The 27500-nt window shown below is 42.8% G+C and overlaps 3 long non-coding RNA genes across 3 annotated transcripts in view; 1 reads left to right on the forward strand and 2 right to left on the reverse strand.

Moving 5' to 3' along the window:
* LOC116054838 overlaps positions 1-17443 on the forward strand; it is a 24383-nt gene extending 6940 nt beyond the window's left edge. Inside the window, exons 3-4 of the long non-coding RNA XR_004106153.1 lie at positions 5298-5306; positions 17302-17443. This is a non-coding gene — a long non-coding RNA (uncharacterized LOC116054838). The remainder of the gene's footprint in view (positions 1-5297; positions 5307-17301) is intronic.
* Positions 5454-25082, reverse strand: LOC116054840. The gene is made up of 3 exons (XR_004106155.1): positions 25072-25082; positions 21894-21898; positions 5454-5571 (listed from the first exon to the last, which is right to left on the reverse strand). It is a non-coding gene; the product is annotated as an uncharacterized LOC116054840 (long non-coding RNA).
* Positions 14133-16293, reverse strand: LOC116054836. Its single transcript, XR_004106151.1, has 3 exons — positions 16212-16293; positions 15387-15389; positions 14133-14145 (listed from the first exon to the last, which is right to left on the reverse strand). It is a non-coding gene; the product is annotated as an uncharacterized LOC116054836 (long non-coding RNA).
* Positions 25083-27500: the final 2418 nt, after the last annotated feature.

A 27500-nucleotide genomic window follows, 5' to 3' on the forward strand; every position in this document is an offset into this window, starting at 1 on the left:
CAAAAACAAACCAAGGGAGTCAAAAACCAGGGAAATACAGGAGGGGAAGAAACGGACCAGAACAGACACGGAGAACACACAAACTCACACAAACTGACGGCACCAGGACACAAAATGATCTGACAAGAGACAAAAGAAACACAGGGGCTAAATAAACTGTCTAACGAGAAGACGCAGGACAGGTGACACCAGGGCTGGGGAACAGGTGGAGCACATCAGACAATCACACAGGCGGGAAAACACAAAGTAAAGCTAGACAAGACAAGACAGAAAACAGACTATCAAAATAAAACAGGAAACAGGAACAACAGACAGGAAACATGAAATAAACTAAACACAGAGACTTGACACAACAAGATACAATGACACAACAGGGAACAGAAATATACAGAATAATAATACAAAAAAAAAAGAAAATGTACAAAACCATAACAGAACCCCCCCCTCAAGGGGCGGATACCAGACGTCCATAACAAAAAACAACCCAGAAAGGGCGGCTAGAGTCCAGGGGAGGCAGAAAGCCACTGGGGACCAGGGAACAGAAAGTCACTGGGGTACAGGGAACAGAGAGTCACTGGGGCACAGGGAACAGAGAGTCACTGGGGCACAGCGCCCTGGGGCACAGGGAACAGAGAGTCACTGGGGCACAGGGAACAGCGCCCTGGGGCCCGGGGAACAGAGAGTCACTGGGGCGCAGGGAACAGAGAGGCCTCGGCAACAGGGGACAGAGAGGCCTCGGCAACAGGGGACTGAGAGCAGCAACGAAGGCAGAAGCCTTCAGACGGCCTGCGACGATGGCAGAACCCTTCTGGCCACTGGCGACGAAGGCAGAAGCCCTCTGGCGGCCGGCAAAGTCTCAAGGGGGCAGAACAAAGGCAAAGTCACTAGGGAGGTCTCTGGGACGCCGGAGACCGACAACGCCTCAGGGGCAGTCTCTGGGGCCCGTAGGAGAACCCTCTGGGAGGTCTGTCGACGTACACTCTGGGAGCTCTGTCGACGTAGACTCTGGACGACTGGAAGACTCTAGCAGAGCGGTCATCGAAGACTCTGGACGGCTGCACGTCAGCGGAGGTTCTGGAAGGCTGCACGTCAGCGGAGGTTCTGGAAGGCTGCACGTCAGCGGGGGTTCAGAGTGGCTGCTAGCAGGCCGAGGTTCTGGAGGGCTGCTATCCAGCCGGGGATCAAGGGAGCTGCTAGCCAGCCAAGGATCTGTGAGGCTGCTAGCCAGCCGGGAATCAGGGATGCTGCTAACCAGCTGGGGATCTAAGAGGCTGCTAGCCAGCCGGGGTTCAGAGAAGCTGCTAGCCAGCCGAAGCTCAGGGCGGCTGCTAGCCAGCCGGGATTCTGGGAAGCTGCTAGCCAGCCAGGGATCTGTGAGGCTGCTAGCCAGCCGGGAATCAGGGATGCTGCTAACCAGCTGGGGATCTAAGAGGCTGCTAGCCAGCCAGGGTTCAGAGAAGCTGCTAGCCAGCCGAAGCTCGGGGCGGCTGCTAGCCAGCCGGGATTCTGGGAAGCTGCTAGCCAGCCAGGGATCTGTGAGGCTGCTAGCCAGCCGGGAATCAGGGATTCTGCTAACCAGCTGGGGATCTAAGAGGCTGCTAGCCAGCCGGGGTTCAGAGAAGCTGCTAGCCAGCCGAAGCTCAGGGCGGCTGCTAGCCAGCCGGGATTCTGGGAAGCTGCTAGCCAGCCGGGAATCAGGAAAGCTGCTAGTCAGCTGGGGATAAGGAAGGCTGCTAGTCAGCCGGGGATCTGGAGGACTGCTAGCCAGCCGGGGATCAGGAAGGCTGCTAGCCAGCTGGGGATCCAGGATCAAGGACAACCTGGGGACACTAGGGAACTCGGAAACGTTAGGAAACTCAGAAACGTTAGGAAACTCGGGAACTCTAGGAAATTCTGGAACTCTAGAAAGCTCGGGAACTCTAGGAAGCTCGGGAACTCTAGGAAGCTCGGGGAAGCTGGGCAGTGCTGGGACACTGGGCAGCTTGGGGACACTAGGGAGCTCAGGGACACTAGGAAGCTCAGGGACACTAGGAAGCTCGGGGACACTAGGAAGCTCGGGGAAGCTGGGCAGTGCTGGGACACTGGGCAGCTTGGGGACACTAGGGAGCTCAGGGACACTAGGAAGCGCGGGGACGCTAGGAAGGATGCTAGCAAGCCTGGAGTCAGGGGGTTTACTTGGTGGCCTGGATTCAGGGGGTTTGCCAGCTAGTCTGGATTTAGGGGGGTTGCTAGCTAGCCGGGGCTCAGGGAGGTTGCTAGCTAGCCCGGATTCAGGGAGGTTGTTAGCTAGCTGGGGCTCTGAGAGGTTGCTAGCTAGCCTGGATTCAGGGGGGCTGCTAGCTAGCTTGGGATCTGGGAGAGTGCTAGCTAGCCTGGACTCAGGGAGGTTGCTAACTAGCCTGGGCTCAGGAATGCTGCTAGCTAGCTTGAATTCAGGAGGGCTGCTGGGCTAGCTGGGGCTCAAGGGGGCTGCTAGCCAGCCGGGGCTCAGGGAGGCTACTAGCTAGCCTGGGCTCAGGGAAGTAGCTAGCTAGCTGGGGCTCAGGGAGGCTACTAGCTAGCCGGGGCTCAGAGAGGCTGTTAGCTAGCCGGGGATCAAGAAGGCTGCTAGCTAGCCTGGATTCTGGAATGGGGCTGCTTGCCAGCCCAGGATCTGGAGAGCTGCACGTCGGCCCAGGGTCAGGGGAGGTGCTTCACGCCGTGCGCTTAGATCGTTAAAATAGGGCCCGTAATCTTTATCTGGCCAACACTGCTTAAAATAATCCTACATTTCCCATGAACACCATGTCGTGACGTCTCGTACAACCGTCGGCTACGTGTGTAACGTTTGGTATGGATTACGAGCTACGCTGAAATGGAGAAGACAAACGCAACGGTGGGAAATTAAAGTAAAGTTAGTTAGGAAAAACAAAACGTGGCTAGTGGAGAATCTGATTGGCTGGTAACTTTAAGAATCTACTAGCCGTGTTAACTGGAGATCAGAAAAGTTAATTTAAAGCCCTGTGTGTAACCGTTACAGCTGTAGCTGACCTATTGAACGTTTCTCTACCCAACTTTTGAATAAAAAAGATTGACTTTTAATATGACTTGGTGTTTTTAAGTTAGTACTCAATGTGATTAAAGCAATCAGTTGCAACAAATATTTGGAGTTTTGATGTAAAAGATTTTGAGTTTTATGAAGTGTGGTGTTGAGTTACGGATAATTAAAACAATTGACAAGAAACTAATAAATATTGAGTTTAGTGAACATGACATACTGAGTTTTTATACTTAAAATTATTCAGTTATCTTAATTGAATATTTTCAAGTTGCTTATACTGGTAATATTTGAGTCGGTTTAATTAGTATTTTAATTTAACGGTAATCAAAAACTGCAAGTTCACATTACACCTGATATTTAAACTCTTGCAACCTCAGACTTTTGAGTTTATCAACAAAAAAAATGGTGGCAACTGATTGTTTTAAGCAGTACTCAAATGTTTTGAGTACTGCCTACCTTTTTGGGTTTACAGTGCGTTTAACCCTTGTGTTGTCCTCGGGTCAAATTTGACCCGTTTTCACTATTTTTTAAATCAGATATATGGGTTTCTTACAGCCAAATTGCCCAAAAATAATTTGGATGCATGCATGTAACATTCTTCGCAGGTAAAATTAATTATTATCTACACTGAATTTGGGGTGTTTTATTCAATTTTATTAGACCGGGTAAACCCAGCCTGATCTGCCGGTGATTTGATTTCTCCCTGCAGCTCAGGCTGGAAACCTGTACGTTTATCTATCCTGCAACACGATGACGATAGAGAGGCGACGACAAGCAGCTTTTTGTTTACATTCAACAAGGTGGCCCCCGAAGCGCAGCACTCGATGACAGCAACCCGTTGATGCCGCTGTCGCTGCTACGTCACCCGGACCGTTGGTCTGATTGGTTGAAGGACTATCCAATTGCGTACAGAGTCATTTGAACTATGCCCGTTGATCATGCCTCTTGTGCAGTAGAAAATACAGAGCAGACTCCCCAGACTAATGTTCAATCTTAAAAGATTGAGCTTGGTCTGGTGATAGCCAGCCTACAATTTTATAGCATTTGAAAAATAATGTAAATGGTTTTAAAACAGTATCCTGAAACTAAATGTTGACATAAACTGTGATCCACTCAACATCCTCTGATCTTAACTCAAAATAATTCCTAATTTCTGCTCTTTTTTTAAACTCAAAAATGAGGTATGATGTCAAATAGATTAGGGTTATTGACTATGAGTTAAAAAAAAATGTTGAAAAAATCTCATTTTCAATATTGACCTGGAAGCAAGACAGGTTCATCATTGACGGGAAGACAACACAAGGGTTAAAACTATTTTTTTTTAATGTTTTGACTTCTCCCCTTACTGTGCCCCCTTGTGGCAAATGGGCCCTAGGCCTAGAATGCTTAGATCCGGGCCTGCTGACAGAGTTCCTGGTAGCTTTGCATTTCATCTAACATGAGACGAATGTGTGTCATCTGCAATGAGACACGCCGGTCTCTTCAAGGGGACACTTTTGGTTTAAGATTGAATCTGCGGGAAATTGTTCCTTGTTATTCATTTCATGATGGGGGTTGTCGGGGTGGCTGTGGACGGCGATGACAGTAATCATGACGGCGCTAATGTCGACTGTGACAGTGATTATGATGAAGAAGGCAATAATGGTAATGACAATGGAGAGTAAGAGCATCAGAGAGGAGAGCTGCAGAGCAGAGTTCCTGATAGCTGTGGATAAAAATGAATAAAACATCTCATTTCTTTTGCAGAGTACATAGAAAAAAAACACCTTTTTCAATCCTGTAATAGGGACGAATACTCCACATGATGTTCTACCTAATCTGAACCCTAAACCAAATACCAAATGTTAAATGCATCACATTTGGTTTGCACATCAGTGAACAAGACCAGATATATTACAGTAGGGTTGTCAAACTGATGGCCAGACCAAACTGTTCTGGCGACTCCCTGAGAGGGAGCAGGCTGTTACCATGAACCATTCGAACATAAAGCTACCAAAAGTAATGTCTTGTTAACCCTTGTGTTTTCCTCAGGTCAAATTTGACCCGTTGTCAAAGTTTTTAATATCAGAAATATGGGTTTCTTTCAACCAAATTGCCCAAAAATAACATGGATGTACGTTGTATAGAACCCATACAACATTTAAAAAAAAAAGATTATTTAAATAAAAATGTTGGCGGGGGCCCTCCGATGACGGGTCACGTTTGCAAATCGGTCAGTGGAAAGTGTTGGAGAACCGCAGCTGCGTTACGGTAAAAGCTGTCAAAAGTGTCCGGCCGTGGTCTCCAGAGGTCGGTCTCACTGCCCCGAGACTCCTCGGTGCAGTTCTCTGGAGGCCTATGTTTTCAAAAACTGGGTTTCCGAAATCGTGCAGAAGGTGGCTGGGAGAGTGAGCCGGGCTTCTTACCCATTTAAAGTTTGAGAATAGGTTGAGATCGTTTCGGCCCCAAGACCTCTAATCATTCGCTTTACCAGATAAAACTGCGAGACTCTGAGCACCAGCTATCCTGAGGGAAACTTCGGAGGGAACCAGCTAGGGGGAAGTGTCAGACCTCTGCCCGCTTATGGTGCACCTTCCCTTGGGTAAATCGAAGGGTGCTTCGGTGGGATTTTCTTCCAAGTTTTTGGACCGAAGAAGGGTAGGGGGAAGCTGCAGACCTCTGCCTGCTTATGGTGCACCTTCCCTGGGGTAAATTGAAGGGTGCTTTGGTGGGATTTTCTTCCAAGTTTTTGGACCGGAGAAGGGTAGGGGGAAGCGGCAGACCTCTGCCCGCTTATGGTGCACCTTCCCTGGGGTAAATCGAAGGGTGCTTCGGTGGGATTTTCTTCCAAGTTTTTGGACCGGTGAAGGTCCTCCCTGAGCTCGCCTTAGGACACCTGCGTTACCGTTTGACAGGTGTACCGCCCCAGTCAAACCACCCCACCTGCCACTGTCCCCAGAGCGGGTCGGGCCGGGCGCTTGACACCAGAAGAAATCTTGTAGGCTGCATATCACATAGTCCTTTATAATTCTTCATATTTTATAGCCTATATTTATACTTTTTACATGTGTATACTTGTTTATTTATCAACTTCTATTATTAGGGGTCCAAGCCCGAGTCTGTAAGAACAGGCAATAGCAAAGCTATGCCGTTCATACAGCAGGGCTGTAGAACCCTATTGTTTTTCTACTGATTAATCGTTATTAGGGGTCCAAGCCCGACTCTGTAAGAACGGGCAATAGCAAAGCTATGCCGTTCATACAGCAGGGCTGTTAGAACCCTATTGTTTTTCTACTGATTAATCATCATCAACATCATACATTATTTTTTTCCATTATTCTTCTCCGCCTAAAACTCCGACTACAGCCTAAACCGTACATGGTGGGAGGTTGGCATTTTCAGTAATGGTCCCAAACTCCGCAAGGACCTCAGGCGCAAAAATAGACGCTATAGCAGAAAAAACGCATTTGGCCCTATAACTCCCACACCGTACACCTTACATTCAAAAACCATACATCCCCGCGTTCCCTTGATCCAACTGAGTCATGTGATATAGGCCACGCCCATTTCCGCCTGAACTTTTATGCGTGAAAAATCGCGATTTATCAAAAACCTACTTTTTCGAACTCCTCCTAGACCGTGCGACCGATCGGCACGAAATTTGGCATGTAGCATCTCCAGATGGGCCGGACAAAAAGTTAATAAAAAGAATTTTGATAGGATAAAAATTGCGCATATTACGCACAAACAAATTTGTGTAGCTAACTATGAAAACACCAACTTTGCCATATCTCAGCCAAAATAAATGCTATCAACACCAAACTTTAGATTCATGTTTGTCGTGACCCTTTGAAGGTCACCCACCCGTTTTACAAAAATTGGTCACTAGGGGGAGCTACAAGTACAAAAGGTTTATATCTCATGAACCGCTAATCTGATTTTTACAAAATTTGATGGGTACCATCTAGGGCCACTCCTGAAGCCAACCCTAAAGTGGGGTACTGAGGGGTCAAAGTGGGCGTGGCCTATGGGACCCACGTCTACATTTACTACTTACACTAACGTGAACAACTTTAAATGTACAGGGTGGATAGACAATGGGTCATGGACCACACCTACCAGAAATTACACATGTGGACCACTAGGTGGCGCTATAATGGTTTTTTGCTTTTAACTCCCACATTACACATTGCACATTAGAAATTCTTATATCCACATCTTCCTTGAATCAAGCTGAATCACATGGTGTAGGCCACGCCCATTTCCACCCAAAAGTTTTTTCGCAATGAGCAAAACCAACTTTTTCGAACTCGTCCTAGGCCGTGCGACGGATCAGCAATTAAATGTTATCAGCAAATAACTTGAGATCTTTGTTCAACATCACACTACGATGCTCTGTACCAAATTTGGCAAAGATCGCCCTTCAGGGGGCGCTATAAGCAACCTTTATTTGTGTTGGCCAATAACTCAATGCATTTGAATGGGGAATTTGCAATTGCAATATCTCTCCCACAGTACATGCAATCAACACGAAACTTGTGGTGCTCGTTCGGCATGCCGCTCTGAGGCTCTCTACCAAATTTGGCGAAGATCGGCCATTAGGGGGCGCAATAATCAACGTAGACGACTTTTGGCCCTTTTACTCAATGTTAATGGGATATTTGCAATGGAAATGTACCACAGACCTTGCAGCTCACACTTCTCAATATTTACTGATGTTTGCCTCTTACCGTTACTTTTGCGTGCTCCTTTGGTTTTTTACATTAAACAAACTTCTTAACCCACCTGACAAAGTTTCTACAACCTTCACAGTGGACAAATGCAACTCTTTTCTCTCACTTTTTCAATCCAACATCTACACCATTCATAGGCGCCGATACCGTGCAATTAAACATTGCAGTTGGTGCTAAGTGGAGCATCTGTCATAGTGTGATTGGTAATGTCGGTGGCATTGGTGCTTAATTTCCCACGAAGCACCCACGGAGGAAAACATAAATCGGCGTCTATGACGCCATTTGCAACAACTTGACCACCTCCCCCTGCTCCTTCAAACACCACACCTGCCTCCCCCCTCCACCCTCTCGGTCACTTTCTCATTTTTCTCTGCTGTACCCTGCGGTCAGAGGGATTAAGAAGTTTGTTTATTGTAGAGAATACTTAAAGGTAGTCCGTATAAGCATGGAGGTGAACTGTTGACCGCTACGTTTCCAACGGCGACGTACCGCAGGCGTCGCGGCTCGCGCCTCTCGATATTTCGCGACGTTTGCCGCCCTGCTGCCCGGCTTCGGGTACCGCTTTCGCGCGCTCCCCCGGGCGTCGGGGGCGACTGGCGTGGGTGGCTTGGGCCCCCTCATAACTGCTTGCAGTTCTAGTTTTTATTTTTCTTCTCCACCTAAAACTCCGACTACAGCCTAAACCGTACATGGTGGGGGGTTTGCATTTTCAGGACTGGTCCAGAACTCCGCAAGGACCTCAGGCGCAAAAATTGACCCACGTCCACCACTAGGTGGCGCTATAGCAGAAAAAAACGCGTTTGGCCCTATAACTCCCACACCGTACACCGGACATTCAAAAACCATACATCCACGCGTTCCCTGGATCCAACTGAATCACGTGATATAGGCCACGCCCATTTCCGCCTAAACTTTTATGCGTGAAAAATCGCGATTTATCAAAAACCTACTTTTTCGAACTCCTCCTAGACCGTGTGACCGATCTTCATGAGATTTGGCAGGTAGCATCTCCAGACCAACCTGATAAAAACTTAATGAAAAGAATTTTGATAGGATAAAAATTGTGCATATTACGCACAAACACATTTGTGTAGCTAACTATGAAAACACCAACTTTGCCATATCTCAGCCAAAATAAATGGCATCAACACCAACCTTTAGATTCTTGTTTACCATGAAACTCTGAAGGTCAACCACCCATTGTACAAAAATTGGTCACTAGGGGGCGCTATAAGTACAAAAAGTTTATATCTCATGAACCGCTAATCTGATTTTTACAAAATTTGATGGATACCATCTAGGGACACTCCTGAGGCCAACCCTAGAGTGGGGTACTGAGGGGTCAGAGTGGGCGTGGCCTATGGGACCCACATCTAAATTTACTACTTACACTAACGTGAACAACTTTAAATGCACAGGGTAGATAGACAATGGGTCATGGACCACACCTACCAGAAATTACACATGTGGACCACTAGGTGGCGCTATAATGTTTTTTTGCTTTTAACTCCCACATTACACATCGCACATTAGAAATTCTTATATCCACATCTTCCTTGAATCAAGCTGAATCACATGAAGTAGGCCACGCCCATTTCCGCCCAAAAGTTTTTTCGCAATATCGCGCAATGAGCAAAACCAACTTTTTCGAACTCGTCCTAGGCCGTGCGACGGATCAGCACGAAAACTGGTGCGTAGCATCTCCAGATGGACGTGACCAAAAGTTACCCAAGGAATTTTGCTATGTTAAAGTATGCGCATTTGATGACCAAACTAATTTTCCTAGCTAGCTACCACACACATATATCATATCTCGGCCAAATTAAATGTTATCAGCAAATAACTTGAGATCTTTGTTCAACATCACACTATGATGCTCTGTACCAAATTTGGCAAAGATCGCCCTTCAGGGGGCGCTATAAGCAACCTTTATTTGTGTTGGCCAATAACTCAATGCATTTGAATGGGGAATTTGCAATTGCAATATCTCTCCCACAGTACATGCAATCAACACGGTGCTCGTTCGGCATGCCGCTCTGAGGCTCTCTACCAAATTTGGCGAAGATCGGCCATTAGGGGGCGCAATAATCAACGTAGACGACTTTTGGCCCTTTTACTCAATGTTAATGGGATATTTGCAATGGAAATGTACCACAGACCTTGCAGCTCACACTTCTCAATATTTACTGATGTTTGCCTCTTACCGTTACTTTTGCATGCTCCTTTGGTTTTTTACATTAAACAAACTTCTTAACCCACCTGACAAAGTTTCTACAACCTTCACAGTGGACAAATGCAACTCTTTTCTCTCACTTTTTCAATCCAACATCTATACCATTCATAGGCGGCGATACCGTGCAATTAAACATTGCAGTTGGTGCTAAGTGGAGAGTCTGTCATAGTGTGATTGGTAATGTCGGTGGCATTGGTGCTTAATTTCCCACGAAGCACCCACAGAGGAAAACATAAATCGGCGCCTATGACGCCATTTGCAAGAACTTGACCACCTCCCCTGCTCCTTCAACCACCATACCTGCCTCCCCCCTCCACCCTCTCAGTCACTCTCTCATTTCTCTCTGCTGTACCCTGTGGTCAGCGGGGTTAAGAAGTTTGTTTATTGTAGAGAATACTTAAAGGTAGTCCGTATAAGGTGAACTGTTGACCGTTACGTTTCCAACGGCGACGTACCGCAGGCGTCGCGGCTCACGCCTCTCGATATTTCACAACGTTTGCCTCCCTGCCGCCCGGCTTCAGGTTCCGCTTTCACACGCTCCCCTGGGCGTCGGGGGCGACTGGCGTGGGTGGCTTGGGCCCCCTCATAACTGCTTGCAGTTCTAGTTAATTTTATTCCTTTAAATGTCTTGATGTGCACATCAACTGTGACACAAGAATTGTCCCCCAGGTTATCAATAGCATCAATAAAGATCAATAAAGTATTTCTGGATTCTGATTTTAAGTTAGCCTATAGTGGAGTGTGCAGACTGGTTCATTAATTATTGAAGTGTTTCACATTTTTGGGGAGAAAAGCTGCTCCATTGTGCATTCTCCTTTTATATACACTTATCTTGAGGCCAAGAGATAGTATCTTGAGGCCACGAGATAGTTATAATTAATTTTTTTGACAAAGTGGGACCAGGGGGGCTCCGTAATAATGTCATGTAAATTAGGTTTATTGACCATGAATTAAACAAAAAATGTTTGGAAAAGTGACAAAAACATTTTAAAAAGCATCAAAAGCATCGAAAAAAGGACAAAAACGTCAGGAAAAGCGCCAAAAAAAAGTTCAATTTTAATTATGACCCCGAAGGACAACAAGTTCGTGGTCAACGCGAAGACAACACAAGGGTTAATGTTTGTGTACAATGTGTTTGTGTTCACACTTAACTACGACGATGTGTTTGACACTGTAATTTGGATGTATTCCACATATTTAGTCTGGATCAACGGAAGTACATTTCCAGGATAAAGCCTGGAGCCGGATGTCAGGTTTTCCTCTCTCCTTCCTCTCTCTGTGTGTTGTCATTCAAACTTCGTTCTCTTCGGGAAACAACAACAAACTTCAGGCTAGCAAGCTACACAGTGAAAATGTCAAGTTTTGAAGAAAGATTTGGATGTTGCTATGAGGCAGACCTGCTTGACTTTTTATGCTAATATTAAAAGTTAGTAAGGGGAGAGAGAGGGGGAATGTCATGCAGCAAAGGGGCGCAGGTCGGAGTCAAACCTTGGGCCGCTGCGTAGTAACGTTCCTAGAACACTTTTTTTACAATCGGACACCATAGTTAGCTTTATAAGACCTTGGGGTAGATGTTCTATAAGTGGCATGACGAAATTCAAACTGTAAATGTACGGAAATTATGCCGAAAGTGTAGCAACAATCTTTCCCATAGGATGAAATGGGACACATAGCCTAGCTAGCAGCTCCTCCTAAGGAGACCAGACCTTGGGGTAGCTGTTTTATAAGTGACGTGACGAAATTTAAACTGTAAATATACGAAAGTTATGCCGGCAGCTGGCAGCTAGCCCCGGTCGTCCAATAACCGAGAAACGGTGACTTTCACTGGGTATGGAGTTTGCCGCTTTCTCGTCAGAGTGTGTGGAACTCCTAAAGTTGAGCAAAACATTACATGAATTAGATAGATAGATAGATAGATAGATAGATAGATAGATAGATAGATAGATTTTTTATTGATCCCAAAAAAAATGGGAAATAACATTGTTGCAGCAGCAAAATTTCAGACACACAGCACACGTACAGAGTAAACATTAAATAATAGGAAATAATAGGAAAAAATATACATGAAATAATAATAGAATAATACACTAGCAATATTTAAAAATATATACAATTTGGAAATAAAATGTACAACTGTTTCGATATACAACTGTTTTCGATAAATTACTACGAGAATGGACGGAACTCGGAAAAGTGGACTGATGCGGAGGTGTACGGCCTCCTCTATGCTGCTTTGTTGTTGTTGTATGTGGTGCTAAGGTCTAGTGACGATGATATAAAGACTGTTGCCGTGCTTGCGTCACTCCCTTACCCCTCCTACCAGTCCCTGTGGCCACTTGGCCAGTGGGAATGCAAACTGAAAAAAAGATTTTGGGGGAGAGTAGTTCTTAGAACTGTTTAGAAGTGTACTTTTCCTCTAAAAAGTACAAGTACTATCCGGTCGGAAAGCACCTTATGTGGACCAAACTGTAAGTGAGAAGACTTTATAAGACATACAATAATACGATGGAAGATATTTGACTTTTCTCTTGAATAAAAAGCATGTTAAACTCTACATCAGGCCCATGATGTGATTCTCATTTTCCAGTGTGGCCTTTAGTGAAGTTGAGTTTGACCCCCCGGATATATCCATCCATCCATCCATCTTCGTCCGCTTATCCAGTATCGGGTCACGGGGGGAGCAGCTCCAGCAGGGGACCCCAAACTTCCCTTTCCCGAGCCACATTAACCAGCTCCGACTGGGGGATCCCGAAGCGTTCCCAGGCCAGGTTGGAGATATAATCCCTCCACCTAGTCCTGGGTCTTCCCGGAGGCCTCCTCCCAGCTGGACGTGCCTGGAACACCTCCCTAAGGAGGCGCCCAGGGGGCATCCTTACCAGATGCCCGAACCACCTCAACTGGCTCCTTTCAACGCAAAGGAGCCAGTTGAGGTGGTTTGGGCATCCTTACCAGATGCCCAAACCACCTCAACTGGCTCCTTTCGACGCTAAGGAGCAGCGGCTCCTCACGGATGACTGAGCTTCTCACCCTATCTCTAAGGGAGACGTCAGCCACCCTCCTGAGGAAACCCATTTCGGCCGCTTGTACCCTGGATCTTGTTCTTTCGGTCATGACCCAGCCTTTATGACCATAGGTGAGGGTAGGAATGAAAACTGACCGGTAGATTGAGAGCTTTGCCTTCTGGCGCAGCTCTCTCTTTGTCACAACGGTGCGATAAATTGAATGTAATATTGCACCCGCTGCGCCGATTATCCGAACAATCTCCCGCTCCGTTGTCCCCTTACTCGCGAACAAGACCCCAAGGTACTTGAACTCCTTCACTTGGGGTAAGGACTCATTCCCTACCGGATATAAGTCAACATTTCAAAGATGAAATGTCTGTTATTGATCAGTGATTCAAAATCAGAGAGAAAAGCCTTGTCATCCATACCAATGATTGCTCGGGTATCCGTTAGCTCACATTAACGTGACCTTGTTAACGTTAATGTGAGCTAATGTAATTAACGTGCTAACTCATTATTTCCCCTCCAAAGATGTGAGCTTGATGGAATAAAAAAGCCTCTCATCATGTTTACTTTCTGCTAATCCTCTCAGGTCTGTGGACGGCCGAGAATAAGCTGCCACATGAGAGAGATTAACTCTTTCAGGTTGGGTATTGAGCTGCAGCAGTGTTGGGAAGGATACTTTCAAAACATATTCCCTTACAGAATACAGAATACATGCCCAAAAATGTAATTTGTAACGTATTCCGTTACGTTACTCAATCTGAGTAACGTATTCTGAATACTTGGATTACTTCCACATTGAATTGCATTTTATAAGTCTAGGAATGCAGTCATCACATACAGCTTTTAAACAGGCCTGTTCTGGTGTGTTCTTCTGTTCCAACTGGCTGAATGTGTACCTGAACAAGCAGATAGATTTTTGTTTTTGTAGTCCCAAACTGTATACTACAAAAATGTAACCGCAGTCTAAGCTACCACGAGCTAATTTTAGCTAACGTTAGCTAGCATGTCAAACGGGGCTAGTCAGTCTTTCAACGGCTCTGGGGCTAGTAAATCAGCACGTAGGAGAATGTAAAGTCACACGTCAACTATAAAATAGCAAGGTGACCAGTAAAACTACAGCAGACGACTACCTCTGACTAATTAAAAAAATAACTTACTTTAAGATGCTTCTTCAGGTTGGAGGTGGAGTAATGTGGACGCTGAAAGGAGGTTGGTTGCTGGCAATCAGAGGTTGCACTGCACAGTTATATTTCGTTCTCCCTGTTCTTTCTTTAATGTGAAATGCTGTTTGAATTTCCAAGATAGAAACCATTCCTGCCCTGGCTCTGTTGTGCGGTTCCAGCTCCATCTCTACCTCTATCAGTGATCACGCAAATAGTTTTTTTCGTTTTCATATTGGGGCTTCTGGGAAATGCATGGAGTTGCCTTAATTTATTCAGAGAGTGAATAAACTCGTGAAACAGAGAAGTATCGTCATGTAATTCATTGATTTCAACTATGTAACTGTATTCTAAATACCAACTATTTAAATTGTAACTGTAACGGAATACAGTTACTCATAATTTGTATTCTGAATACGTAACACGCGTACATGTATTCTGTTACTGGTGAGCTACCCAAGCGCCCCCATGTACATGTTTTTATTGTTTTTGTTATTTTTGTTTGCGTGTTAATTGTAATTCTTCTCTTTTCCTCTTTGATTTCCTCCCTCTTTTCTTTCCATCTCCCTGTTTTTTTGTCATCTGCCTGCCTCCACCTCTTCTCCTTCTGACTGGGGATTTCAGTTCGGCCCCCGGGCAGTCATTTGGATTCCCATAAGGCTGTGTGGCATTAGGAGTGTCTTTGAAGCACCTCCCCCACCCGACCGTCTTCCCCGCATCTGGAAGGATGTTATCCTCGTATTAAACACCACTGTGGAGCCGCTGTGGCCTCGACGTGGTGACCAACCTTGACTCTTTGATTTAATATGCCGTTGCTTGATCGCACACACATAACGCTTCCACGTGTGTTCCCTGAACGCATCCATGCACACACACACGCGCACACACACACACACACACACACACACACACACACACACACACACACACAGAACACTTCCACGTGTTCCCTGAATGCACTCATCCACAGACGCACACACACACACACGCACACACAGAACACTTCCACGTGTATCCCCTGAACGCATTCATGCACAAACACTCGCCCTTGCGCAATCTATATACACACACCTAAGCAGAAGCAACTTCACACTAACACACACACACACACACACACACACACACACACACACACAGAATGACACGCATGCACACTCTTCAAAGTAAATTAGGTTCAACAGACTTAACACTTAACAGCTTCAAAGGAGAAGAGGATGATGTTTTGCATAAGACACACTTTTATTGAACTTCACAGTTTGATGATTTCTCTTACAGATGTGAGGTGATGTCAGACACACACACATCCCAATGTGATATCAAAATCACAATTAGATCAAAGTATTGGTACATTTTGGTCACAAGGATGTGAAATGGCAAGTTTTAAATACAAATGTTGGATGCTGCAACAAGGCAGGCCTGCTTGGTTCTTTCAGGGAATGATTGTAAAGATTTGTGACGTTTGACTTTGATGGAGGGTACTACGAGGAGTTATGTCAGAGGAAAAATGTAATAGAGGGCCACATTTTAAAAGGGGAATATTGGATAAATAAGGATCTTAATAATAGTCTTACAAAAGGAGATGTTCAAATGGCTATAAATAAAGCTAAATTGGGAAAAGCAACAGGGGTTGAAAATATCCCAAATGAAATATTGAAATCACCCAAACTATTTGATATTTTGTGTGATTTATTTAAAGGATGTTTTGAATCTGGCAAAATGCCATCTATGTGTCTTAAATCAATTATTAATTCGATACCAAAATCCCAAAATGAAAATCCAAGGGTGCCTTTAAATTATAGAGGGATAAGTCTAATGAGCACAGTTTATAAGCTGTATTCTACAATACTTAATGAGAGGCTCATGTTGTATTTAGAGAAAGAAGAGCTCCTTGTGGAAAAACAAAATGGGTTCCGTAAATCAAGATCATGCCTAGATCACATTTTTGTATTGTCTACAATTATAACTAATAGAATAAGTGAAAATAAGCAACATATTCATGCTTTATTGATTTTCACAAAGCTTTTGATATGATCAATAGGGATCTGTTAGCATATAAACTTATAGAGTATGGGGTAAATGGAGATTTTTATATGGCACTGAAGTCTGTTTATCACAAGCCCATAGTATGTGTAAGATTGAATGAACACCATACAAATTGGTTTCCAACATCATCAGGGGTAAAACAGGGTGATGCTTTGTCTCCCACATTATTTGCAATTTATATAAATGATTTGGCAAAGGAAATTAAAGCACTGAATTGTGGGATAAGATGTGGAAATGAAATGATAAGTATTCTTTTGTACGCGGATGACATTGTATTACTGTCACCCTCTGAAGATAATATGCAGCAGATGCTCTCCTATATTGATGATTGGTGTAATAAATGGAGATTGTTTATCAATAGAAAGAAAACAGAAATAGTTCACTTTAGAAAACCTTTAACTGCTCGCAGCACTTATGAGTTTAAAATTAGGTCACACAAGCTGAACTTTGTAGACTCATATAAATATCTAGGTTTCTATATTGATGAACATATGAATTTCAGAAATGGTGTTAAGGTTCTTGCAGATTCAGCACGTAGAGCTTTGGGAGGAATCATTGGTAAAAGCAAGAATCTGAAAGATATAAGTTTTCAAACTTACTCTAAATTGTTTCAAGCCTGTGTTTGCCCTATACTTGATTATATTGTGGGTGTTAAAGGACTTAGGAATATATCAAATTGTGAATTAGTGCAAAATAGTGCCATAAGATATTTTCTGGGTGTGCATAAATATACCCCAACATTGGCGATAGTGGGAGACATGGGATGGGAATCATGTGAGGCTCGCTGGAAGATATGTATGGCCCAGTTATGGAATCGTCTATTAGATATGGTGACGAAAACTATCTATTAGATATGGTCACGAAAACAACATGCCAGACCGCAACAGAACACCGGCTGCTAGTCAGCTAGCAGAGAGGGTTGAAGCTCGATAGCTAGCAGGTAGTTTGCTAGCAAGCTATCGTTGCTATTAAGCTATCGTTGCTATTGTAGCTTGTGAAATCCGTGTTGATACAAGCATCCATGTTCGCCACCAAAACATGTAATCAAACAAATGCACAATGAAATCCAATGTCCGAACATGCTAGCGATTAGCCTGTCGGCTAGCTGAAAAGTTTGAGTGTTTAAACTAACATATACAGTGGTCTATTTAGTGGTGTATGTGCCCTGACTAAGTTTGTGTGTCATATAAATCACAATTTGTGTTGATACAAGTACCAATGTTCTTGTAGAAACATTTTAATCACTTTCCTAATTCATGATACAGCTCTGATAACCTCAAGTGGTCCTCATTTGAATAAAGTTAAACTTTCGTCAACTTTGTTTCGCTTGCCTCGGCGATTCGCTCTCATGTCGCCCAATCAGGGCGATTTTCGTCTCCATTCAGCCTCAATGAGAACGAAGCGAAATTTCGCTGTGTGGAAACCTACTGTTAGAGTTGTTAGGAGCTACTGAAGAGCTAATTGTCAGACACATCAGAGAGTCCCTGCTGGTATTTATGCTTGTGTTTATAATGTCACAATAAATGTAACGTTGAGAATCCTTCATGTGCTTTTCCCCGGAGGCGTTGGTCAGTTCAGCCCGACTGTTTTCTGATCAGCTGAGGCCGTCTGTTAACACCCAGGTGGAAAGGATCAGGCTTTAAATGGATCAAGATTTTTAGCTGCTTTTGTCACTTTTTCATGCGTTTGTGTACTTTATTTCAACATTTCTGTAGGTTTTTTTTGGGTGTTTTTTTCCTCGACTTTTATCGACTTTTATGCTTATGTTTTTTATAATGTCACAATAAATGTAATGTTGAGAATCATTCATGTGCTTTTCCCCAGAGTTTCTGATCACCTGAGGCCGTCTGTTAACACCCAGGCAGAAAGGATGAGGCTTTAAATGGATTTGTTATAATAAATTGTTATAATTATGACTTCTGGTGTTAGATTTTAATGCTCCTGTGAGCTGCTCTGGACACATTCCAGGTATTTCACAAAGATATATTATGGAGCGAGTACTACACTAAATCTCATAATTAAGATATTATTTCCAGCGTTAATGCTCCATGCTTCCAACAGCACCCTGAGCCAGCTTTAATGTCTTCTGACTTTCATTTCTTTTAGCTGAACGTTTTGTTCCAATGTGTCCACCATTTCAATATCTACTCAAAAACTGACAAAACAGAATGGAATCTATCCAGATAAAGTTATCATTTATCTGACATTTATCTAACCTTTTCATAAAAAATGACTCAAACCGATTATCAAAATAGTTGGCGATTCATTTAAAAGTCCCATTGCATGAAAATGTCACTTTATGAGTTTTTTTAACATTAATATGCGTTCCCCCAGCCTGCCTATGGTCCCCCAGTGGCTAGAAATGGTGATAGGTGTAAACCGAGCCCTGGGTATCCTGCTCTGCCTTTGAGAAAATGAAATCTCAGATGGGCCGATCTGGAATCTTCCCTTTCTGACGTCATAAGGGGAAAGGTTACCTCCCCTTTCTCTGCTTTGCAGCATACGAGTTGGTCAAGGCCACACCCCCCCCCCTCCACCTTGCCCCCCCCTCTCTCCTCCTCAATAACATTTAAAGCTACAGACACAGACATGGCACATCCTAAGGAAAGCTCACTATAGACCACTAAGGCCTATATAAAGAGACTTCAGATTCAGTATTAGGGGACCACTAAGGTCTATATAAAGAGACTTCAGATACAGTATTAGGGGACCACTAAGGTCTATATAAAAGAGACTTCAGATACAGTATTAGGGGACCACTAAGGCCTATATAAAAGAGACTTCAGATACAGTATTAGGGGACCACTAAGGCCTATATAAAAGAGACTTCAGATACAGTATTAGAGGACCACTAAGGTCTATATAAAAGAGACTTCAGATACAGTATTAGGGGACCACTAAGGTCTATATAAAAGAGACTTCAGATACAGTATTAGGGGACCACTAAGGTCTATATAAAAGAGACTTCAGATACAGTATTAGAGGACCACTAAGGTCTATATAAAAGAGACTTCAGATACAGTATTAGGGGACCACTAAGGCCTATATAAAAGAGACTTCAGATACAATATTAGGGGACCACTAAGGTCTATATAAAAGAGACTTCAGATACAGTATTAGGGGACCACTGAGGCCTATATAAAAGCATCCAAAAAGCAGCATGTCATAGGACCTTTAAGGCGAGCAAAAAAATGAACTTACAGATGTCACCATGAAACTTTACCAGTTGATTACTCACATGAATAGGAGAAAAAAATGTATTGCAAGTTTTCTGTAATTCTATGTTTAAATATGCTAATTAGGCTATATCTAATTAAATATGCACTAATTTGCATATATTTTGAAGCGAAGAATCTGACCATTGAAAAAAAACAAGGTCAAAATATTTTTTTCATTTGGTTGATATATTAAATGAAAAGACATTTACAGAGGGGATTATAAATATCATCTTTTGTTACCCAGTAAATCAGAAAATACTGCCAATAGCCTTAAAAAATGGATTTCCGCCATATTGTTAGGCATAAAATGTCAGATAAATCAGGCCAAGAATGACATATCAACAAATCCCTCTGTAGAAAACTTCACAATATAGTTAGGAATACGACTGTTAAGTTTGGTGTATGTAGGTGCTACAGAAGTGGAGATTCGTCACTCGGAGTGAGGAAAAACTCATTTTGAGAAAACGTCCTTTAATAGTTGATAACTAATCGATGAATATTTGCAGCGCTATAAGTATGAGTATTAATGGCACATTGCTGATCCCTTCTGCATCATGCCAAAGCTATGATAAGAAAAGATCTGAGGTTTAATGTTTGCGCTCCAGTGAGGAAACATTTCCACGTGTTGCTTGCAGCTCAATACCCAACCTGAAAGAGTTAATCTCTCTCATGTGGCAGCTTGTTCTCGGCCGTCCACAGACCTGAGAGGATTAGCAGAAAGTAAACATGATGAGAGGCTTTTTTTTCCATCAAGCTCACATCTTTGGAGGGGAAATAACGACTTTACACGGCAACAAGGTCACATTAATGTGAGCTAACGGATACCTGAGCAATCATTGGTATGGATGACGAGTTTTTTCTCTCTGATCTTGAATCACCGATCAATAACAGACACTTCATCTTTGAAATGTTAACTTATATCCGGGGGGGTCAAACTCAACTTCACTAAAGGCCACACTGGAAAATGAGAATCACATCACGGGCCCGATGTAGAGTTTATTAACATGCTTTTATTCAAGAGACAAGTCAAATATCTTCCATCGTATTATTGTATGTCTTATAAAGTCTTCTCACTTACAGTTTGGTCCACATAAAGTCCTAAAAAAGTCAGATAAAAAGTTCCTTAGCAGTCATAGAAAACGGTTGCAAAAGCGACAAAAACATCGGGAAAAAAACGTTGGAAAAAGCGCTAAAAAATGCTGATAAACGGACGCCTGGGTAGCTCACCTGGTAGAGGTTTACTCCTCAACGCAGCAGCCCAAGGTCTGACTCCGACCTGCGGCCCTTTGCTGCATGACATTCCCCTCTCTCTCCCGTCTCATATCTTCAGCTGTTGTATACAAATAAAGGCCAAAAATGAGATAGATAAAAAGTGTCCCAAAAAACTCTAAATAGTGAAAAAAGGCAACATAAACGTTGAAAAAATTATCCAAAAAAAACTCAAAAAAAGCGACAAAAACTCAGAAGAAAAGTGGCAAAAACATTGAAAAGGAACAAAAACTTCTGAAAAAAGCCCAGTTCTGATTATTGGGGGGTTGTTTTACATGTATGGTTGTCCCGCGTGTGATGTTTCCTTTCCACTTTTGTTCTTTTCCTAAACCCAACCCCGTTCTTCTTTTCCTAAACCCAACCGTAGCCTCGCGATAACACGTAGCCTCGCGATAACACGTAGCCTCGCGATAACACGCCACGTGGCTTTAGAAAGTGCCACGTATGTTTACGCTGTGACGTTGCAGACTGCCATCCGCTGTATACAGCGTAGACATACACACGGATAGCTCAAAATGTGTACAGATAACAATCAATAATATAGTAAAAGTAGAGGGAGGCAGGCCAGTACAGCCTGATCCAGTTGGGGAGAGTTCTGGCCCGACCAGGCTCCTCTCCTTAACCTGTCTCTCTTAGTTATGCTGTTATAGTTCTAGACTGCCGGGGGACTTCCTTCCTTCCTTTGACACACTGAGCTGCTCTCTCATCTCTCTTTCCATTTGTTTCCATCTGTGTGCATCCTTGTCCCAGAAATGCTTGTTACTAACCTAGCTCTGGGGGTTTTACTCCCTGGAATCCTTATGTTTCTTTTCTCGCCCAGAATATTCCCTTGGATTAGGATGGCACCAAGATCTTTGTTGCAGCTGTCACCGTGGTCCTGCTGCACTCCCTGCTACACCCTGCTACGCTCTGCGGTGCCCTGCAGTGTCCTGCTACGTCCTGCTGAACCCTACTGCGTCCTGCTGAACCCTGCTGCATCCTGCTACGTCCAGCTATGCTCTGCTGTGCCACACTACATCCTGTAATGCCCTGCAGTGCCCTGCTATGACATGAACTACCACAACTACTATTTCTAGTCATAGTTCCATTATCTTTATTGTGACTATTATTGCCACTGTTCATCACACCCCCAACCGGCACCGTCAGACACCGCCTACCAAGAGCCTGGGTCTGCCGAGGTTTCTCCCTAAAAGGGAGTTTTGGTCTAGACCTACTCTATCTGTAAAGTGTCTCGAGACAACTCCTGTTATGATTTGATACTATAAATAAAATTGAATTGAATTGAATTGAATTGAATAACAAAAAAGTGGCGTGTATGTTTACGCGAAGTCATGATGTCATGTTGGACAACTAATGTATGAATCTTTGCAGCTCTAGTTTATATGTTCCCTCTAAACGTTCGCTGGGTTGATGCTCACTCCCCTCTCACTGATTACACTGAGGCTGTATGACTTATTTACTGGAAATAAATCTACTCTCTAAGAACTACATCTGTGAAATAACAGAAAAAGTTCTGGCAGCTCATTACCCGGTCTTTGTCCTGTAACTAAAAACTGTGTGTAGCCGCAGTAAAAATACATTTTCTGTTATTTAAGAATCTGTCATACAAAGGTGCTCAGTTAGTCAAACCTCTAAAATGAAATCTGTACTTTAATTATTTTTTACCCTTGTTTTCAATGCCTTTTTCAATCCTTTTCCTGTTTTTCACACTTTTGACCCTCGCTAATCCAAGTGCTGCTTACTAATATGTGAATTTGTGAATCAAGTTCTACAGACAACTTCTGTAAAAAAATATACAGTCAAAGTTAAAATCAAAGTACCTTTATTAGTCTCCCCAAGGAGAAATTTGTTTTGGACACTGGGAGAAATTGCTGCAGGAGTTACAACAGGGACACACAGCAAGCACAGGGTTCAAACAGTTAAAAGAACAATGTACAGTAAACATTTGGGCTACTCAAAGAGCTATGCAAATTGCAAATTACCATTTTCTATACTTGTGCAAAAAAGCCTTCTTTCCTACATTTTTCTGTTCTCCCCTACGTGCCTTACAAACACTCATTCCTACTTCCATAAGCATCCATGCATTCAGTCATAAATAAACATTAATTTATCCATTCATAAATATCCATACATTCAGTTATAAATATGCATTAATTCCTCCATTTATAGCCATACATACATTCAGTCACAGATATACATTAACGAATTCCTAGTCATACGTTAATCGCTGCTCATTAATGAGCTTTACTGTTAATACACAGATGTTTCTCAGTGTTTTGGGTTGTGAGTCTGCGGCCTGGCCTGAGTAGCAGTGATGCAGAGGCTGACGTCACACTCTGTGTGTGGATTACCTCGACAGTATTTGGGCTCAGCCCAGCTCCCTCTGCCTCTCCCTGCCTGAGGAAAACCGAGGCAGCTGGGTAATTAGGGAGTTGTTTTGTGGTGAGAGAGCGCTCTCTGCTGGACGCTCAGGCAACTCCCTGTCTTTCTGTTTTTTTCTTTGTTTGATTAAGTTTATTTTGAATATGAAATTAAAAAAAACATGTACATTTCAGTGCAGGCACGAAAACCAACAAACAAAAAAAATACTCAGCAAACATATATTTCTAAAGTATTTTAAATTATTCAAATAAGGATTTCCATGTTCAAAATGGAGTTGGACGAAGTAAAACAAAATACTCTTCTACTCTACTATTTCTACTAGTTATATACAAATAATTTAATTTTCACTTATTTATATATGTGTACTTACACATACATGCATATATACCTACTTACAGGCACATATACACACATATACACATACATAACCATATAAATATACACATGCATACACACATACATATACACATGCATACACACGTACCCATGCATACACACATACACATGCATACCCATATACACATGCACACCCATACACGTGCATACCCATATACACAAAGGCAAACTGATCTGGAGCCAATTAAAGAAACTGACAGGGGGACATCACAGTAATAGAAAAATGCTTGAAATTAACCACAATGGAATTTTCCTAAGACAGCAAACAGAAATAGCAGAGGCCCTCAATCACTATTCTATTGACTCTGTAGCTGAAATATCAAATAGTTTCCTAGTAGATCAGGACAGAGTGGATCCAGCAACCACAGTAGAACCTGCCTTTACCATAAAAAGCATTATTCACTATGCTCAAAGACCTCGGCTCAGTTTTAGTTAATCCTATTACATCGATTATTAACCTCTCAATATCAACTGGACAGTTCCCAAATGTCTGGAAATCAGCTATTGTCACTCCAATTCTCAAATCGGGTGATTCAACTTCCTTAAGTAATTACAGGCCGATCAGTATTCTCCCGACAGCATCCAAAATTGCTGAGAAATGGGTAGCTGAGCAGATTGTTTTCCATCTAGAAAACAGTTCCACCCCTCTCCACCCAATGCACTCAACAGACATGGCTAATTGCCTTTTTTTAGAGAAAATAAAATCATCTCTAGATTTGGGTGGTGTGGTAGGTGCAGTATTTCTGGATCTTAGGAAAGCTTTTGATACTGTTAATCATAAAGTTCTGCTTGCCAAGTTTTCCACATTTAATTTTTGTGATGGTGCAATGACATGGGTAGAATCTTATTTAACAAACAGGTCTCAGTCAGTTTCCATTGATAACAGATCGAAGTTGATGCATCTACCTACTGGTGTCCCGCAAGGATCCATTCTTGGTCCGCTCTTGTTCATTATATACATTAACAACCTTCCATCTGTTTGTCCTGAGGTTGAAACCATAATGTACGCAGATGATACTGTTTTATTTGTACATTGCAGATCCAAAGCAGATGTTGCAGATACGCTCACAAGATCCATGGCTAATGTTACAACATGGTTACAAGAGTGCTGCCTGCAACTAAATGTCTCTAAAACAGTTAGCATGTTCTTTTCTAAAACCAATAGATCCACAATTGATCATCACATAATGGTTGAGGGTGCAAAATTACAGGTTGTGAAGGAATTTAAATATCTTGGGGTGCTAATTGACTCGAATCTCTCCTTTAAGTCACATGTGAAAAAAATCTGTAAATCAATCAAGTTAAATGTTGCTAATTTTCGTTCCATCAGAAATCACATGTCTACAGAGGCTGCCAAAATGTTTTTACATTCTATGATTTTCACCTATCTGAATTTTTGTTTGACAAGCTGGTCCCAGGCCAACAATAGCACACTGAAACCACTTGAATCACTATACAAACAAGCCATAAAAACTTTAGATAAAAAAACTAAGCGTTTCCATCACTGCCAGCTTTTAAGCTGGGAAGACCTAATGAAATATGTAAACATATGTCTGGTATATAAAGTCACTCACAACCTAGCTCCACTGCCACTTGTTGCCTGTATCAACAGAAGATCAGATACCGCTCGAGTCACAAGGGGATCCTCAAGAGGAGACTGTGTTATTCCGCTGCGGAAAAGTTCTTTTAGTCAGTCAGCCTGGTCCATCAGAGGGTCAAGAGAGTGGAACTCAATCCCAAACCACATCAGACAGTTAAACACATATACGTCTTTTACTAAGCAGCTAAAACATTGGATGGTCAATAATATACATGTCAGCACTAACACTATTTATTATTCTGTTAGTTTGAGTCAACATATATGAATTTTACGTATTGTTTCCCCCTAGTTTAATATTGCTTTTATTGTTCTTAATGGCTGTGTCTGTTCTAATTTATATTTTTTTCACTTTATACCGTGTTGTATTGCCTTGCTGTATATTTTTGTTTTTCTGTTGTGTCTTGTTTTATGCTAAGTTATGTGTTGTACTTTGTCTTGTTGTTTTCTGTCTCTGTGTTTTCTGTCTCTGTGCACACCCATTTACACATGCATACCCATATACACATGCATACACACGTACACATGCATACACACATACACATGCATACACACATACACATGCACACCCATATACAATGCATACACACATACACGTGCACACCCATTTACACATGCATACCCATATACACATGCATACACACACGTGCACACCCATTTACACATGCATATACATATATACACATGCATACACACATGCATACCCATACGTATACACATGCATACACATATACACATGCATACATACATGCATACCCATATACACATGCATACACACATACACATGCATATACACATACATATAGACATGCATACCCACATACACATACATACACACATACACATGCATATACACATACATATAGACATGCATACCCATATACACATGCATACCCACATACACACATACACATGCATACACACATACATATACACATGCATACACACATACACATGCATACACACTTACATATACACATCCATACCCACATACATCGGTAAGTGCAAGCCACCTCTGGAAAAAGGTCCTTTCTCTGACTTTTTGACATTCTCTGTTCTCTGCTGAACCATGGATACCTTCAAACTATTTAGCGTTTTCTCTGCACTTCTGTCATCTTTCTCAGTACCTTGCGTTACTCCATGTGCAATTAAAAAATCTGACCTTGCTCGTTTACTCAGCAGCAAAACAGACAAAGTCCATCCACATGATAGAGACTCTGCCTCTTCAATGATATTACTTTTTCGATCGCCTCCTAGACCGTGTGACCAATCTGCACAAAACTTGGCAGGTAGCATCTCCAGATCGACCTGACAAAAAGTTATCAAAAGAATTTTTATAGGATAAGAATTGCGCTATACTCCCCTACCCTGAGCTGAATTAATCTGGTTACAACCTGTTTCGGCAGGATAGGTCATCTAAGGGTGGGGGGGGCCATTTTCACCAAAGAACATCTTCAGTGTAGTATAGCCCTGGCGAAGTCTCTACCCAAACAGTATGATCTTCTTGTTCTTAAAGTGATGGTTCGGAGTAATTTCACTCTAGGGTCCTTTGCACCATCACCTCGAGCCAAGACTACCAGTGAAGTAGTGAAGAAGGAGCAAGAAGTGAGAGAACAGAAGAAGAGATCAACGAAATGGCAGAGTTTGAAGTTAGCATCGAACGCGACGATGAGTGGCTCAATTTCGAAGGTCGCCCATACCTATTCGAGCCTGAATACACGGACGAGGAGCTACAACTGATGGAGGAGAATCGGAGAGCTAGCTAGCAGCAGAGAGTAGAAGCCATCAGGCAAGTGCTATTTAAATAAACTCCTGGTGTACTTACAAACTTTCTCATGCCTTGTGTTATGAGTACAGAACCTATTTGTACTACTGTAGAAGTTTGGTACCATTCTGGGCATTATTAGTGGGGTAATTTACAAGATACACAGTTGGTTCCATTAGCGCCTGCTAAAAGCCATTTGGCTGATAGCGCTAACTCGCCCAATGTTAGACCAAGGGAAAAAAGCTTATGGGGGGTTGTTTGGCTCGAGGTGATGGTGCAAAGGACCCTAGGGTGAAATTACTCTCAACCATCACCTTAACATCAAACTATCCAACAGCTTTTCTTTATCTGTGGCTGGCTGCTATCGCCCTCCATCTGCACCAGTATGTACCCTAGACAGTTCCTCCAGGATTTCGCGGCCTTTTTTTGAGATTGTTGCGGCCAAAAATGCCTGATTTCACGGGAGCTTTTGTAAAAAGTTGCAATAAAAGTTGCGATGTCTTTTGTATGTTTGTTGCAATGAAGTTGCGGGAGACAGTGAAAGTTGCAAAAAAAGTTGCAATTTCTTTTTTTTTTTTATAGTTCTTTAAAAAATTAAAAGGAAACTTGTTTCGGGGAGAATAAAATTACTCTGGGCTGAGTTTTCCTAGTAACCTTACCAAAAAGGCTCAGGATGC

This window comes from Sander lucioperca, chromosome 6 (genome assembly GCF_008315115.2).
Source record: "Sander lucioperca isolate FBNREF2018 chromosome 6, SLUC_FBN_1.2, whole genome shotgun sequence".
NCBI lineage: Eukaryota > Metazoa > Chordata > Actinopteri > Perciformes > Percidae > Sander > Sander lucioperca.